The sequence below is a fragment of the Myxine glutinosa genome, chromosome 9, assembly GCF_964187855.1.
Source record: "Myxine glutinosa chromosome 9, kmMyxGlut1.1, whole genome shotgun sequence".
In the NCBI taxonomy this organism is placed as follows: Eukaryota; Metazoa; Chordata; class Myxini; order Myxiniformes; family Myxinidae; genus Myxine; species Myxine glutinosa.
This window is the reverse complement of record NC_136269.1, coordinates 76402352-76419949: the sequence shown is the minus strand read 5'-3', so window position 1 is coordinate 76419949 and position 17598 is coordinate 76402352. Positions and strand designations below refer to the sequence as shown.

Below are 17598 nucleotides of genomic sequence, written 5' to 3'. Positions count from 1 at the left end.
AGAAGCAAAGAGACCACGCGACTTCATTAAATATTGCTAAAAGTGAAGTCAAAATCAGTTTCGAGCCAGGTAGGAGTCAAACCTACAATCTTCTGATTCGTAGTCAGACGCGTTATCCATTGCGCCACTGGCCCATGTGACTACTAGCTACCACTCCTACTAATATGTTTTAGTGCTGCAATAATGAGTGATCAACGGAAGGGGTCTCCGGTTGTCGCAGACGTGCACTTTCCTGAGCCACGCGCACAAAGGCCTCTGACAAGTACTCGGAATTGCAGCTGAACACAAATGAATGCACCAACTTTTCTGAACCCTGCTGGACTTCACATGACCTCTTTCTGAACCCTGCTGAACTTCACATGACCTCTATCTGAACCCTGCTGGACTTCACACGACCTCTATCTGAACCATGCTGGACTTCACATGACATATATCTGAACCCTGCTGGACTTCACATGACTCCTTTCTGAACCCTGCTGGACTTCACATGACCTCTATCTGAACCCTGCTGGACTTCACATGACCTCTTTCTGAACCCTGCTGGACCTACTGCGACCTCTTTCTGTACCCTGCTGGACCTCCTATGACCTCTTTCTGTACCCTGCTGGACCTCCTATGACCTCTTTCTGAACCCTGCTGAACCTCCTCTGACCTCTTTCTGAACCCTGCTTGACCTCCTACGACATCTTTCTGAACCCTGCTGGACTTCACATGACCGTGCCTTTTCACTGACGGTCTGCCAGTCTTCGTTGGTCGACGTTGCAGATCCCAGTGTACTTCAGGAAGCATGGGCGAGCTTTCGCAGGCAGCCGGAACAAATGACAAATTCCTCCTCCAACCATATTTGAACGTTGGGCCTGGCCAGCAGGTTCGTGAAAGACTTGAGCCCAGCTTGACCCTCGTTCCGATGGCGGTGATACCTTGGGTTTCTCTGTTCCTCAAGGAAGTAGACTAAAAAAGCAGGTTTGGAACGGGAAGATGACGTAATCTGTTGCCAAATCCTTGACGCGAGGGTCGCGACTGTATTTTAAAGAGGTGACCAAGGTTACTCAATCGTCACCAAGGGGTGGACTACCACTCCAATGAATTCGACTTCAGGAAAATATGTTGAAGAAGCAAAGCGACCACGCGACTTCATTAAATATTGCTAAAAGTGAAGTCAAAATCAGTTTTGAGCCAGGTAGGAGTCGAACCTACAATCTTCTGATTCGTAGTCAGACGCGTTATCCATTGCGCCACTGGCCCATGTGACTACTATCTATCACTCCTACTGAGATGTTTTAGTGCTGCAATAATGAGTGATCAACGTAAGGGGTCTCCGGTTGTCGCAGACGTGCACTTTCCTGAGCCACGCGCACAAAGGCCTCTGACAAGTACTCGGAATTGCAGCTGAACACAAATGAATGCACCAACTTTTCTGAACCCTGCTGGACTTCACATGACATATATCTGAACCCTGCTGGACTTCACATGACTCCTTTCTGAACCCTGCTGGACTTCACATGACCTCTATCTGAACCCTGCTGGACTTCACATGACCTCTTTCTGAACCCTGCTGGACCTACTGCGACCTCTTTCTGTACCCTGCTGGACCTCTTATGACCTCTTTCTGAACCCTGCTGAACCTCCTCTGACCTCTTTCTGAACCCTGATTGACCTCCTACGACATCTTTCTGAACCCTGCTGGACTTCATATGACCTCTATCTGAACCCTGCTGGACTTCACATGACCTCTATCTGAACCCTGCTGGACTTCACATGACCGTGCCTTTTCACTGACGGTCTGCCAGTCTTCGTTGGTCGACGTTGCAGATCCCAGTGTACTTCAGGAAGCATGGGCGAGCTTTCGCAGGCAGCCGGAACAAATGACAAATTCCTCCTCCAACCATATTTGAACGTTGGGCCTGGCCAGCAGGTTCGTGAAAGACTTGAGCCCAGCTTGACCCTCGTTCCGATGGCGGTGATACCTTGGGTTTCTCTGTTCCTCAAGGAAGTAGACCTAAAAAAGCAGGTTTGGAACAGGAAGATGACGTAATCTGTTGCCAAATCCTTGACGTGAGGGTCGCGACTGTATTTTAAAGAGGTGACCAAGGTTACTCAATCGTCACCAAGGGGTGGACTACCACTCCAATGAATTCGACTTCAGGAAAATATGTTGAAGAAGCAAAGCGACCACGCGACTTCATTAAATATTGCTAAAAGTGATGTCAAAATCAGTTTTGAGCCAGGTAGGAGTCGAACCTACAATCTTCTAATTCGTAGTCAGACGCGTTATCCATTGCGCCACTGGCCCATGTAACTACTAGCTATCACTCCTACTGATATGTTTTAGTGCTGCAATAATGAGTGATCAACGTAAGGGGTCTCCGGTTGTCGCAGACGTGCACGTTCCTGAGCCACGCGCACAAAGGCCTCTGACAAGTACTCGGAATTGCAGCTGAACACAAATGAATGCACCAACTTTTCTGAACCCTGCTGGACTTCACATGACCTCTTTCTGAACCCTGCTGAACTTCACATGACCTCTATCTGAACCCTGTTTGACTTCACACGACCTCTATCTGAACCATGCTGGACTTCACATGACATATATCTGAACCCTGCTGGACCTACTGCGACCTCTTTCTGTACCCTGCTGGGCCTCCTATGACCTCTTTCTGAACCCTGCTGAACCTCCTCTGACCTCTTTCTGAACCCTGATTGACCTCCTACGACATCTTTCTGAACCCTGCTGGACTTCACATGACCTCTATCTGAACCCTGCTGGACTTCACATGACCTCTATCTGAACCCTGCTGGACTTCACATGACCGTGCCTTTTCACTGACGGTCTGCCAGTCTTCGTTGGTCGACGTTGCAGATCCCAGTGTACTTCAGGAAGCATGGGCGAGCTTTCGCAGGCAGCCGGAACAAATGACAAATTCCTCCTCCAACCATATTTGAACGTTGGGCCTGGCCAGCAGGTTCGTGAAAGACTTGAGCCCAGCTTGACCCTCGTTCCGATGGCGGTGATACCTTGGGTTTCTCTGTTCCTCAAGGAAGTAGAACTAAAAAAGCCGGTTTGGAACGGGAAGATGACGTAATCTGTTGCCAAATCCTTGACGCGAGGGTCGCGACTGTATTTTAAAGAGGTGACCAAGGTTACTCAATCGTCACCAAGGGGTGGACGATCACTCCAATGAATTCGACTTCAGGAAAATATGTTCAAGAAGCAAAGAGACCACGCGACTTCATTAAATATTGCTAAAAGTGAAGTCAAAATCAGTTTCGAGCCAGGTAGGAGTCAAACCTACAATCTTCTGATTCGTAGTCAGACGCGTTATCCATTGCGCCACTGGCCCATGTGACTACTAGCTACCACTCCTACTAATATGTTTTAGTGCTGCAATAATGAGTGATCAACGGAAGGGGTCTCCGGTTGTCGCAGACGTGCACTTTCCTGAGCCACGCGCACAAAGGCCTCTGACAAGTACTCGGAATTGCAGCTGAACACAAATGAATGCACCAACTTTTCTGAACCCTGCTGGACTTCACATGACATATATCTGAACCCTGCTGGACTTCACATGACTCCTTTCTGAACCCTGCTGGACTTCACATGACCTCTATCTGAACCCTGCTGGACTTCACATGACCTCTTTCTGAACCCTGCTGGACCTACTGCGACCTCTTTCTGTACCCTGCTGGACCTCTTATGACCTCTTTCTGAACCCTGCTGAACCTCCTCTGACCTCTTTCTGAACCCTGATTGACCTCCTACGACATCTTTCTGAACCCTGCTGGACTTCACATGACCTCTATCTGAACCCTGCTGGACTTCACATGACCTCTATCTGAACCCTGCTGGACTTCACATGACCGTGCCTTTTCACTGACGGTCTGCCAGTCTTCGTTGGTCGACGTTGCAGATCCCAGTGTACTTCAGGAAGCATGGGCGAGCTTTCGCAGGCAGCCGGAACAAATGACAAATTCCTCCTCCAACCATATTTGAACGTTGGGCCTGGCCAGCAGGTTCGTGAAAGACTTGAGCCCAGCTTGACCCTCGTTCCGATGGCGGTGATACCTTGGGTTTCTCTGTTCCTCAAGGAAGTAGAACTAAAAAAGCAGGTTTGGAACGGGAAGATGACGTAATCTGTTGCCAAATCCTTGACGCGAGGGTCGCGACTGTATTTTAAAGAGGTGACCAAGGTTACTCAATCGTCACCAACGGGTGGACTACCACTCCAATGAATTCGACTTCAGTAAAATATGTTGAAGAAGCAAAGCGACCACGCGACTTCATTAAATATTGCTAAAAGTGAAGTCAAAATCAGTTTCGAGCCAGGTAGGAGTCAAACCTACAATCTTCTGATTCGTAGTCAGACGCGTTATCCATTGCGCCACTGGCCCATGTGACTACTAGCTACCACTCCTACTAATATGTTTTAGTGCTGCAATAATGAGTGATCAACGGAAGGGGTCTCCGGTTGTCGCAGACGTGCACTTTCCTGAGCCACGCGCACAAAGGCCTCTGACAAGTACTCGGAATTGCAGCTGAACACAAATGAATGCACCAACTTTTCTGAACCCTGCTGGACTTCACATGACCTCTTTCTGAACCCTGCTGAACTTCACATGACCTCTATCTGAACCCTGCTGGACTTCACACGACCTCTATCTGAACCATGCTGGACTTCACATGACATATATCTGAACCCTGCTGGACTTCACATGACTCCTTTCTGAACCCTGCTGGACTTCACATGACCTCTATCTGAACCCTGCTGGACTTCACATGACCTCTTTCTGAACCCTGCTGGACCTACTGCGACCTCTTTCTGTACCCTGCTGGACCTCCTATGACCTCTTTCTGTACCCTGCTGGACCTCCTATGACCTCTTTCTGAACCCTGCTGAACCTCCTCTGACCTCTTTCTGAACCCTGCTTGACCTCCTACGACATCTTTCTGAACCCTGCTGGACTTCACATGACCGTGCCTTTTCACTGACGGTCTGCCAGTCTTCGTTGGTCGACGTTGCAGATCCCAGTGTACTTCAGGAAGCATGGGCGAGCTTTCGCAGGCAGCCGGAACAAATGACAAATTCCTCCTCCAACCATATTTGAACGTTGGGCCTGGCCAGCAGGTTCGTGAAAGACTTGAGCCCAGCTTGACCCTCGTTCCGATGGCGGTGATACCTTGGGTTTCTCTGTTCCTCAAGGAAGTAGAACTAAAAAAGCAGGTTTGGAACGGGAAGATGACGTAATCTGTTGCCAAATCCTTGACGCGAGGGTCGCGACTGTATTTTAAAGAGGTGACCAAGGTTACTCAATCGTCACCAAGGGGTGGACTACCACTCCAATGAATTCGACTTCAGGAAAATATGTTGAAGAAGGAAAGCGACCACGCGACTTCATTAAATATTGCTAAAAGTGAAATCAAAATCAGTTTTGAGCCAGGTAGGAGTCGAACCTACAATCTTCTGATTCGTAGTCAGACGCGTTATCCATTGCGCCACTGGCCCATGTGACTACTAGTTATCACTCCTACTGATATGTTTTAGTGCTGCAATAATGAGTGATCAACGTAAGGGGTCTCCGGTTGTCGCAGACGTGCACGTTCCTGAGCCACGCGCACAAAGGCCTCTGACAAGTACTCGGAATTGCAGCTGAACACAAATGAATGCACCAACTTTTCTGAACCCTGCTGGACTTCACATGACCTCTTTCTGAACCCTGCTGAACTTCACATGACCTCTATCTGAACCCTGCTGGACTTCACACGACCTCTATCTGAACCATGCTGGACTTCACATGACATATATCTGAACCCTGCTGGACCTACTGCGACCTCTTTCTGTACCCTGCTGGACCTCCTATGACCTCTTTCTGAACCCTGCTGAACCTCCTCTGACCTCTTTCTGAACCCTGATTGACCTCCTACGACATCTTTCTGAACCCTGCTGGACTTCACATGACCTCTATCTGAACCCTGCTGGACTTCACATGACCTCTTTCTGAACCCTGCTGGACCTACTGCGACCTCTTTCTGTACCCTGCTGGACCTCCTATGACCTCTTTCTGTACCCTGCTGGACCTCCTATGACCTCTTTCTGAACCCTGCTGAACCTCCTCTGACCTCTTTCTGAACCCTGCTTGACCTCCTACGACATCTTTCTGAACCCTGCTGGACTTCACATGACCGTGCCTTTTCACTGACGGTCTGCCAGTCTTCGTTGGTCGACGTTGCAGATCCCAGTGTACTTCAGTAAGCATGGGCGAGCTTTCGCAGGCAGCCGGAACAAATGACAAATTCCTCCTCCAACCATATTTGAACGTTGGGCCTGGCCAGCAGGTTCGTGAAAGACTTGAGCCCAGCTTGACCCTCGTTCCGATGGCGGTGATACCTTGGGTTTCTCTGTTCCTCAAGGAAGTAGACTAAAAAAGCAGGTTTGGAACGGGAAGATGACGTAATCTGTTGCCAAATCCTTGACGCGAGGGTCGCGACTGTATTTTAAAGAGGTGACCAAGGTTACTCAATCGTCACCAAGGGGTGGACTACCACTCCAATGAATTCGACTTCAGGAAAATATGTTGAAGAAGCAAAGCGACCACGCGACTTCATTAAATATTGCTAAAAGTGAAGTCAAAATCAGTTTTGAGCCAGGTAGGAGTCGAACCTACAATCTTCTGATTCGTAGTCAGACGCGTTATCCATTGCGCCACTGGCCCATGTGACTACTATCTATCACTCCTACTGAGATGTTTTAGTGCTGCAATAATGAGTGATCAACGTAAGGGGTCTCCGGTTGTCGCAGACGTGCACTTTCCTGAGCCACGCGCACAAAGGCCTCTGACAAGTACTCGGAATTGCAGCTGAACACAAATGAATGCACCAACTTTTCTGAACCCTGCTGGACTTCACATGACATATATCTGAACCCTGCTGGACTTCACATGACTCCTTTCTGAACCCTGCTGGACTTCACATGACCTCTATCTGAACCCTGCTGGACTTCACATGACCTCTTTCTGAACCCTGCTGGACCTACTGCGACCTCTTTCTGTACCCTGCTGGACCTCTTATGACCTCTTTCTGAACCCTGCTGAACCTCCTCTGACCTCTTTCTGAACCCTGATTGACCTCCTACGACATCTTTCTGAACCCTGCTGGACTTCACATGACCTCTATCTGAACCCTGCTGGACTTCACATGACCTCTATCTGAACCCTGCTGGACTTCACATGACCGTGCCTTTTCACTGACGGTCTGCCAGTCTTCGTTGGTCGACGTTGCAGATCCCAGTGTACTTCAGGAAGCATGGGCGAGCTTTCGCAGGCAGCCGGAACAAATGACAAATTCCTCCTCCAACCATATTTGAACGTTGGGCCTGGCCAGCAGGTTCGTGAAAGACTTGAGCCCAGCTTGACCCTCGTTCCGATGGCGGTGATACCTTGGGTTTCTCTGTTCCTCAAGGAAGTAGACCTAAAAAAGCAGGTTTGGAACAGGAAGATGACGTAATCTGTTGCCAAATCCTTGACGTGAGGGTCGCGACTGTATTTTAAAGAGGTGACCAAGGTTACTCAATCGTCACCAAGGGGTGGACTACCACTCCAATGAATTCGACTTCAGGAAAATATGTTGAAGAAGCAAAGCGACCACGCGACTTCATTAAATATTGCTAAAAGTGATGTCAAAATCAGTTTTGAGCCAGGTAGGAGTCGAACCTACAATCTTCTAATTCGTAGTCAGACGCGTTATCCATTGCGCCACTGGCCCATGTGACTACTAGCTATCACTCCTACTGATATGTTTTAGTGCTGCAATAATGAGTGATCAACGTAAGGGGTCTCCGGTTGTCGCAGACGTGCACGTTCCTGAGCCACGCGCACAAAGGCCTCTGACAAGTACTCGGAATTGCAGCTGAACACAAATGAATGCACCAACTTTTCTGAACCCTGCTGGACTTCACATGACCTCTTTCTGAACCCTGCTGAACTTCACATGACCTCTATCTGAACCCTGTTTGACTTCACACGACCTCTATCTGAACCATGCTGGACTTCACATGACATATATCTGAACCCTGCTGGACCTACTGCGACCTCTTTCTGTACCCTGCTGGGCCTCCTATGACCTCTTTCTGAACCCTGCTGAACCTCCTCTGACCTCTTTCTGAACCCTGATTGACCTCCTACGACATCTTTCTGAACCCTGCTGGACTTCACATGACCTCTATCTGAACCCTGCTGGACTTCACATGACCTCTATCTGAACCCTGCTGGACTTCACATGACCGTGCCTTTTCACTGACGGTCTGCCAGTCTTCGTTGGTCGACGTTGCAGATCCCAGTGTACTTCAGGAAGCATGGGCGAGCTTTCGCAGGCAGCCGGAACAAATGACAAATTCCTCCTCCAACCATATTTGAACGTTGGGCCTGGCCAGCAGGTTCGTGAAAGACTTGAGCCCAGCTTGACCCTCGTTCCGATGGCGGTGATACCTTGGGTTTCTCTGTTCCTCAAGGAAGTAGAACTAAAAAAGCCGGTTTGGAACGGGAAGATGACGTAATCTGTTGCCAAATCCTTGACGCGAGGGTCGCGACTGTATTTTAAAGAGGTGACCAAGGTTACTCAATCGTCACCAAGGGGTGGACGATCACTCCAATGAATTCGACTTCAGGAAAATATGTTCAAGAAGCAAAGAGACCACGCGACTTCATTAAATATTGCTAAAAGTGAAGTCAAAATCAGTTTCGAGCCAGGTAGGAGTCAAACCTACAATCTTCTGATTCGTAGTCAGACGCGTTATCCATTGCGCCACTGGCCCATGTGACTACTAGCTACCACTCCTACTAATATGTTTTAGTGCTGCAATAATGAGTGATCAACGGAAGGGGTCTCCGGTTGTCGCAGACGTGCACTTTCCTGAGCCACGCGCACAAAGGCCTCTGACAAGTACTCGGAATTGCAGCTGAACACAAATGAATGCACCAACTTTTCTGAACCCTGCTGGACTTCACATGACATATATCTGAACCCTGCTGGACTTCACATGACTCCTTTCTGAACCCTGCTGGACTTCACATGACCTCTATCTGAACCCTGCTGGACTTCACATGACCTCTTTCTGAACCCTGCTGGACCTACTGCGACCTCTTTCTGTACCCTGCTGGACCTCTTATGACCTCTTTCTGAACCCTGCTGAACCTCCTCTGACCTCTTTCTGAACCCTGATTGACCTCCTACGACATCTTTCTGAACCCTGCTGGACTTCACATGACCTCTATCTGAACCCTGCTGGACTTCACATGACCTCTATCTGAACCCTGCTGGACTTCACATGACCGTGCCTTTTCACTGACGGTCTGCCAGTCTTCGTTGGTCGACGTTGCAGATCCCAGTGTACTTCAGGAAGCATGGGCGAGCTTTCGCAGGCAGCCGGAACAAATGACAAATTCCTCCTCCAACCATATTTGAACGTTGGGCCTGGCCAGCAGGTTCGTGAAAGACTTGAGCCCAGCTTGACCCTCGTTCCGATGGCGGTGATACCTTGGGTTTCTCTGTTCCTCAAGGAAGTAGAACTAAAAAAGCAGGTTTGGAACGGGAAGATGACGTAATCTGTTGCCAAATCCTTGACGCGAGGGTCGCGACTGTATTTTAAAGAGGTGACCAAGGTTACTCAATCGTCACCAACGGGTGGACTACCACTCCAATGAATTCGACTTCAGGAAAATATGTTGAAGAAGCAAAGCGACCACGCGACTTCATTAAATATTGCTAAAAGTGAAGTCAAAATCAGTTTTGAGCCAGGTAGGAGCTGAACCTACAATCTTCGGATTCGTAGTCAGACGCGTTATCCATTGCGCCACTGGCCCATGTGACTACTAGCTATCACTCCTACTGATATGTTTTAGTGCTGCAATAATGAGTGATCAACGTAAGGGGTCTCCGGTTGTCGCAGACGTGCACGTTCCTGAGCCACGCGCACAAAGGCCTCTGACAAGTACTCGGAATTGCAGCTGAACACAAATGAATGCACCAACTTTTCTGAACCCTGCTGGACTTCACATGACCTCTTTCTGAACCCTGCTGAACTTCACATGACCTCTATCTGAACCCTGCTGGACTACACACGACCTCTATCTGAACCATGCTGGACTTCACATGACATATATCTGAACCCTTCTGGACCTACGGCGACCTCTTTCTGTACCCTGCTGGACCTCCTATGACCTCTTTCTGTACCTTGCTGGACCTCCTATGACCTCTTTCTGAACCCTGCTGAACCTACTGCGACCTCTTTCTGTACCCTGCTGGACCTCCTATGACCTCTTTCTGTACCCTGCTGGACCTCCTATGACCTCTTTCTGAACCCTGCTGAACCTCCTCTGACCTCTTTCTGAACCCTGCTTGACCTCCTACGACATCTTTCTGAACCCTGCTGGACTTCACATGACCGTGCCTTTTCACTGACGGTCTGCCAGTCTTCGTTGGTCGACGTTGCAGATCCCAGTGTACTTCAGGAAGCATGGGCGAGCTTTCGCAGGCAGCCGGAACAAATGACAAATTCCTCCTCCAACCATATTTGAACGTTGGGCCTGGCCAGCAGGTTCGTGAAAGACTTGAGCCCAGCTTGACCCTCGTTCCGATGGCGGTGATACCTTGGGTTTCTCTGTTCCTCAAGGAAGTAGACCTAAAAAAGCAGGTTTGGAACGGGAAGATGACGTAATCTGTTGCCAAATCCTTGACGTGAGGGTCGCGACTGTATTTTAAAGAGGTGACCAAGGTTACTCAATCGTCACCAAGGGGTGGACTACCACTCCAATGAATTCGACTTCAGGAAAATATGTTGAAGAAGCAAAGCGACGACGCGACTTCATTAAATATTGCTAAAAGTGATGTCAAAATCAGTTTTGAGCCAGGTAGGAGTCGAACCTACAATCTTCTAATTCGTAGTCAGACGCGTTATCCATTGCGCCACTGGCCCATGTGACTACTAGCTATCACTCCTACTGATATGTTTTAGTGCTTCAATAATGAGTGATCAACGTAAGGGGTCTCCGGTTGTCGCAGACGTGCACGTTCCTGAGCCACGCGCACAAAGGCCTCTGACAAGTACTCGGAATTGCAGCTGAACACAAATGAATGCACCAACTTTTCTGAACCCTGCTGGACTTCAAATGACCTCTTTCTGAACCCTGCTGAACTTCACATGACCTCTATCTGAACCCTGCTGGACTTCACACGACCTCTATCTGAACCATGCTGGACTTCACATGACCTCTTTCTGAACCCTACTGGACCTACTGCGACCTCTTTCTGTACCCTGCTGGACCTCCTATGACCTCTTTCTGAACCCTGCTGGACTTCACATGACCTCTATCTGAACCCTGCTGGACTTCACATGACCTCTTTCTGAACCCTGCTGGACCTACTGCGACCTCTTTCTGTACCCTGCTGGACCTCCTATGACCTCTTTCTGAACCCTGCTGAACCTCCTCTGACCTCTTTCTGAACCCTGCTTGACCTCCTACGACATCTTTCTGAACCCTGCTGGACTTCACATGACCTCTATCTGAACCCTGCTGGACTTCACATGACCTCTTTCTGAACCCTGCTGGACCTACTGCGACCTCTTTCTGTACCCTGCTGGACCTCCTATGACCTCTTTCTGAACCCTGCTGGACTTCACATGACCTCTATCTGAACCCTGCTGGACTTCACATGACCTCTTTCTGAACCCTGCTGGACCTACTGCGACCTCTTTCTGTACCCTGCTGGACCTCCTATGACCTCTTTCTGTACCCTGCTGGACCTCCTATGACCTCTTTCTGAACCCTGCTGAACCTCCTCTGACCTCTTTCTGAACCCTGATTGACCTCCTACGACATCTTTCTGAACCCTGCTGGACTTCACATGACCTCTATCTGAACCCTGCTGGACTTCACATGACCTCTATCTGAACCCTGCTGGACTTCACATGACCGTGCCTTTTCACTGACGGTCTGCCAGTCTTCGTTGGTCGACGTTGCAGATCCCAGTGTACTTCAGGAAGCATGGGCGAGCTTTCGCAGGCAGCCGGAACAAATGACAAATTCCTCCTCCAACCATATTTGAACGTTGGGCCTGGCCAGCAGGTTCGTGAAAGACATGAGCCCAGCTTGACCCTCGTTCCGATGGCGGTGATACCTTGGGTTTCTCTGTTCCTCAAGGAAGTCGACCTAAAAAAGCAGGTTTGGAACGGGAAGATGACGTAATCTGTTGCCAAATCCTTGACGTGAGGGTCGCGACTGTATTTTAAAGAGGTGACCAAGGTTACTCAATCGTCACCAAGGGGTGGACTACCACTCCAATGAATTCGACTTCAGGAAAATATGTTGAAAAAGCAAAGCGACCACGCGACTTCATTAAATATTGCTAAAAGTGAAGTCAAAATCAGTTTTGAGCCAGGTAGGAGTCGAACCTACAATCTTCTGATTTGTAGTCAGACGCGTTATCCATTGCGCCACTGGCCCATGTGACTACTATCTATCACTCCTACTGAGATGTTTTAGTGCTGCAATAATGAGTGATCAACGTAAGGGGTCTCCGGTTGTCGCAGACGTGCACTTTCCTGAGCCACGCGCACAAAGGCCTCTGACAAGTACTCGGAATTGCAGCTGAACACAAATGAATGCACCAACTTTTCTGAACCCTGCTGGACTTCACATGACCTCTTTCTGAACCCTGCTGAACTTCACATGACCTCTATCTGAACCCTGCTGGACTTCACACGACCTCTATCTGAACCATGCTGGACTTCACATGACATATATCTGAACCCTGCTGGACCTACTGCGACCTCTTTCTGTACCCTGCTGGACCTCCTATGACCTCTTTCTGAACCCTGCTGAACCTCCTCTGACCTCTTTCTGAACCCTGATTGACCTCCTACGACATCTTTCTGAACCCTGCTGGACTTCACATGACCTCTATCTGAACCCTGCTGGACTTCACATGACCTCTTTCTGAACCCTGCTGGACCTACTGCGACCTCTTTCTGTACCCTGCTGGACCTCCTATGACCTCTTTCTGAACCCTGCTGAACCTCCTCTGACCTCTTTCTGAACCCTGCTTGACCTCCTACGACATCTTTCTGAACCCTGCTGGACTTCACATGACCGTGCCTTTTCACTGACGGTCTGCCAGTCTTCGTTGGTCGACGTTGCAGATCCCAGTGTACTTCAGGAAGCATGGGCGAGCTTTCGCAGGCAGCCGGAACAAATGACAAATTCCTCCTCCAACCATATTTGAACGTTGGGCCTGGCCAGCAGGTTCGTGAAAGACTTGAGCCCAGCTTGACCCTCGTTCCGATGGCGGTGATACCTTGGGTTTCTCTGTTCCTCAAGGAAGTAGACTAAAAAAGCAGGTTTGGAACGGGAAGATGACGTAATCTGTTGCCAAATCCTTGACGCGAGGGTCGCGACTGTATTTTAAAGAGGTGACCAAGGTTACTCAATCGTCACCAAGGGGTGGACTACCACTCCAATGAATTCGACTTCAGGAAAATATGTTGAAGAAGCAAAGCGACCACGCGACTTCATTAAATATTGCTAAAAGTGAAGTCAAAATCAGTTTTGAGCCAGGTAGGAGTCGAACCTACAATCTTCTGATTCGTAGTCAGACGCGTTATCCATTGTGCCACTGGCCCATGTGACTACTATCTATCACTCCTACTGAGATGTTTTAGTGCTGCAATAATGAGTGATCAACGTAAGGGGTCTCCGGTTGTCGCAGACGTGCACTTTCCTGAGCCACGCGCACAAAGGCCTCTGACAAGTACTCGGAATTGCAGCTGAACACAAATGAATGCACCAACTTTTCTGAACCCTGCTGGACTTCACATGACATATATCTGAACCCTGCTGGACTTCACATGACTCCTTTCTGAACCCTGCTGGACTTCACATGACCTCTATCTGAACCCTGCTGGACTTCACATGACCTCTTTCTGAACCCTGCTGGACCTACTGCGACCTCTTTCTGTACCCTGCTGGACCTCTTATGACCTCTTTCTGAACCCTGCTGAACCTCCTCTGACCTCTTTCTGAACCCTGATTGACCTCCTACGACATCTTTCTGAACCCTGCTGGACTTCACATGACCTCTATCTGAACCCTGCTGGACTTCACATGACCTCTATCTGAACCCTGCTGGACTTCACATGACCGTGCCTTTTCACTGACGGTCTGCCAGTCTTCGTTGGTCGACGTTGCAGATCCCAGTGTACTTCAGGAAGCATGGGCGAGCTTTCGCAGGCAGCCGGAACAAATGACAAATTCCTCCTCCAACCATATTTGAACGTTGGGCCTGGCCAGCAGGTTCGTGAAAGACTTGAGCCCAGCTAGACCCTCGTTCCGATGGCGGTGATACCTTGGGTTTCTCTGTTCCTCAAGGAAGTAGACCTAAAAAAGCAGGTTTGGAACGGGAAGATGACGTAATCTGTTGCCAAATCCTTGACGTGAGGGTCGCGACTGTATTTTAAAGAGGTGACCAAGGTTACTCAATCGTCACCAAGGGGTGGACTACCACTCCAATGAATTCGACTTCAGGAAAATATGTTGAAGAAGCAAAGCGACCACGCGACTTCATTAAATATTGCTAAAAGTGAAGTCAAAATCAGTTTTGAGCCAGGTAGGAGTCGAACCTACAATCTTCTGATTCGTAGTCAGACGCGTTATCCATTGCGCCACTGGCCCATGTGACTCCTATCTATCACTCCTACTGAGATGTTTTAGTGCTGCAATAATGAGTGATCAACGTAAGGGGTCTCCGGTTGTCGCAGACGTGCACTTTCCTGAGCCACGCGCACAAAGGCCTCTGACAAGTACTCGGAATTGCAGCTGAACACAAATGAATGCACCAACTTTTCTGAACCCTGCTGGACTTCACATGACCTCTTTCTGAACCCTGCTGAACTTCACATGACCTCTATCTGAACCCTGCTGGACTTCACACGACCTCTATCTGAACCATGCTGGACTTCACATGACATATATCTGAACCCTGCTGGACCTACTGCGACCTCTTTCTGTACCCTGCTGGACCTCCTATGACCTCTTTCTGAACCCTGCTGAACCTCCTCTGACCTCTTTCTGAACCCTGATTGACCTCCTACGACATCTTTCTGAACCCTGCTGGACTTCACATGACCTCTATCTGAACCCTGCTGGACTTCACATGACCTCTTTCTGAACCCTGCTGGACCTACTGCGACCTCTTTCTGTACCCTGCTGGACCTCCTATGACCTCTTTCTGAACCCTGCTGAACCTCCTCTGACCTCTTTCTGAACCCTGCTTGACCTCCTACGACATCTTTCTGAACCCTGCTGGACTTCACATGACCGTGCCTTTTCACTGACGGTCTGCCAGTCTTCGTTGGTCGACGTTGCAGATCCCAGTGTACTTCAGGAAGCATGGGCGAGCTTTCGCAGGCAGCCGGAACAAATGACAAATTCCTCCTCCAACCATATTTGAACGTTGGGCCTGGCCAGCAGGTTCGTGAAAGACTTGAGCCCAGCTTGACCCTCGTTCCGATGGCGGTGATACCTTGGGTTTCTCTGTTCCTCAAGGAAGTAGACTAAAAAAGCAGGTTTGGAACGGGAAGATGACGTAATCTGTTGCCAAATCCTTGACGCGAGGGTCGCGACTGTATTTTAAAGAGGTGACCAAGGTTACTCAATCGTCACCAAGGGGTGGACTACCACTCCAATGAATTCGACTTCAGGAAAATATGTTGAAGAAGCAAAGCGACCACGCGACTTCATTAAATATTGCTAAAAGTGAAGTCAAAATCAGTTTTGAGCCAGGTAGGAGTCGAACCTACAATCTTCTGATTCGTAGTCAGACGCGTTATCCATTGCGCCACTGGCCCATGTGACTACTATCTATCACTCCTACTGAGATGTTTTAGTGCTGCAATAATGAGTGATCAACGTAAGGGGTCTCCGGTTGTCGCAGACGTGCACTTTCCTGAGCCACGCGCACAAAGGCCTCTGACAAGTACTCGGAATTGCAGCTGAACACAAATGAATGCACCAACTTTTCTGAACCCTGCTGGACTTCACATGACATATATCTGAACCCTGCTGGACTTCACATGACTCCTTTCTGAACCCTGCTGGACTTCACATGACCTCTATCTGAACCCTGCTGGACTTCACATGACCTCTTTCTGAACCCTGCTGGACCTACTGCGACCTCTTTCTGTACCCTGCTGGACCTCTTATGACCTCTTTCTGAACCCTGCTGAACCTCCTCTGACCTCTTTCTGAACCCTGATTGACCTCCTACGACATCTTTCTGAACCCTGCTGGACTTCACATGACCTCTATCTGAACCCTGCTGGACTTCACATGACCTCTATCTAAACCCTGCTGGACTTCACATGACCGTGCCTTTTCACTGACGGTCTGCCAGTCTTCGTTGGTCGACGTTGCAGATCCCAGTGTACTTCAGGAAGCATGGGCGAGCTTTCGCAGGCAGCCGGAGCAAATGACAAATTCCTCCTCCAACCATATTTGAACGTTGGGCCTGGCCAGCAGGTCCGTGAAAGACTTGAGCCCAGCTTGACCCTCGTTCCGATGGCGGTGATACCTTGGGTTTCTCTGTTCCTCAAGGAAGTAGACCTAAAAAAGCAGGTTTGGAACAGGAAGATGACGTAATCTGTTGCCAAATCCTTGACGTGAGGGTCGCGACTGTATTTTAAAGAGGTGACCAAGGTTACTCAATCGTCACCAAGGGGTGGACTACCACTCCAATGAATTCGACTTCAGGAAAATATGTTGAAGAAGCAAAGCGACCACGCGACTTCATTAAATATTGCTAAAAGTGATGTCAAAATCAGTTTTGAGCCAGGTAGGAGTCGAACCTACAATCTTCTAATTCGTAGTCAGACGCGTTATCCATTGCGCCACTGGCCCATGTGACTACTAGCTATCACTCCTACTGATATGTTTTAGTGCTGCAATAATGAGTGATCAACGTAAGGGGTCTCCGGTTGTCGCAGACGTGCACGTTCCTGAGCCACGCGCACAAAGGCCTCTGACAAGTACTCGGAATTGCAGCTGAACACAAATGAATGCACCAACTTTTCTGAACCCTGCTGGACTTCACATGACCTCTTTCTGAACCCTGCTGAACTTCACATGACCTCTATCTGAACCCTGTTTGACTTCACACGACCTCTATCTGAACCATGCTGGACTTCACATGACATATATCTGAACCCTGCTGGACCTACTGCGACCTCTTTCTGTACCCTGCTGGGCCTCCTATGACCTCTTTCTGAACCCTGCTGAACCTCCTCTGACCTCTTTCTGAACCCTGATTGACCTCCTACGACATCTTTCTGAACCCTGCTGGACTTCACATGACCTCTATCTGAACCCTGCTGGACTTCACATGACCTCTATCTGAACCCTGCTGGACTTCACATGACCGTGCCTTTTCACTGACGGTCTGCCAGTCTTCGTTGGTCGACGTTGCAGATCCCAGTGTACTTCAGGAAGCATGGGCGAGCTTTCGCAGGCAGCCGGAACAAATGACAAATTCCTCCTCCAACCATATTTGAACGTTGGGCC

At 49.2% G+C, this 17598-nt stretch overlaps 1 non-coding gene across 1 annotated transcript; it reads right to left on the bottom strand.

Moving 5' to 3' along the window:
- Nucleotides 1-12419: 12419 nt before the first annotated feature.
- TRNAC-ACA (transfer RNA cysteine (anticodon ACA)) lies at nt 12420-12492 on the bottom strand. The gene has a single exon. It is a non-coding gene; the product is annotated as a tRNA-Cys (tRNA).
- Between the last annotated feature and the right edge of the window lie 5106 nt (nt 12493-17598).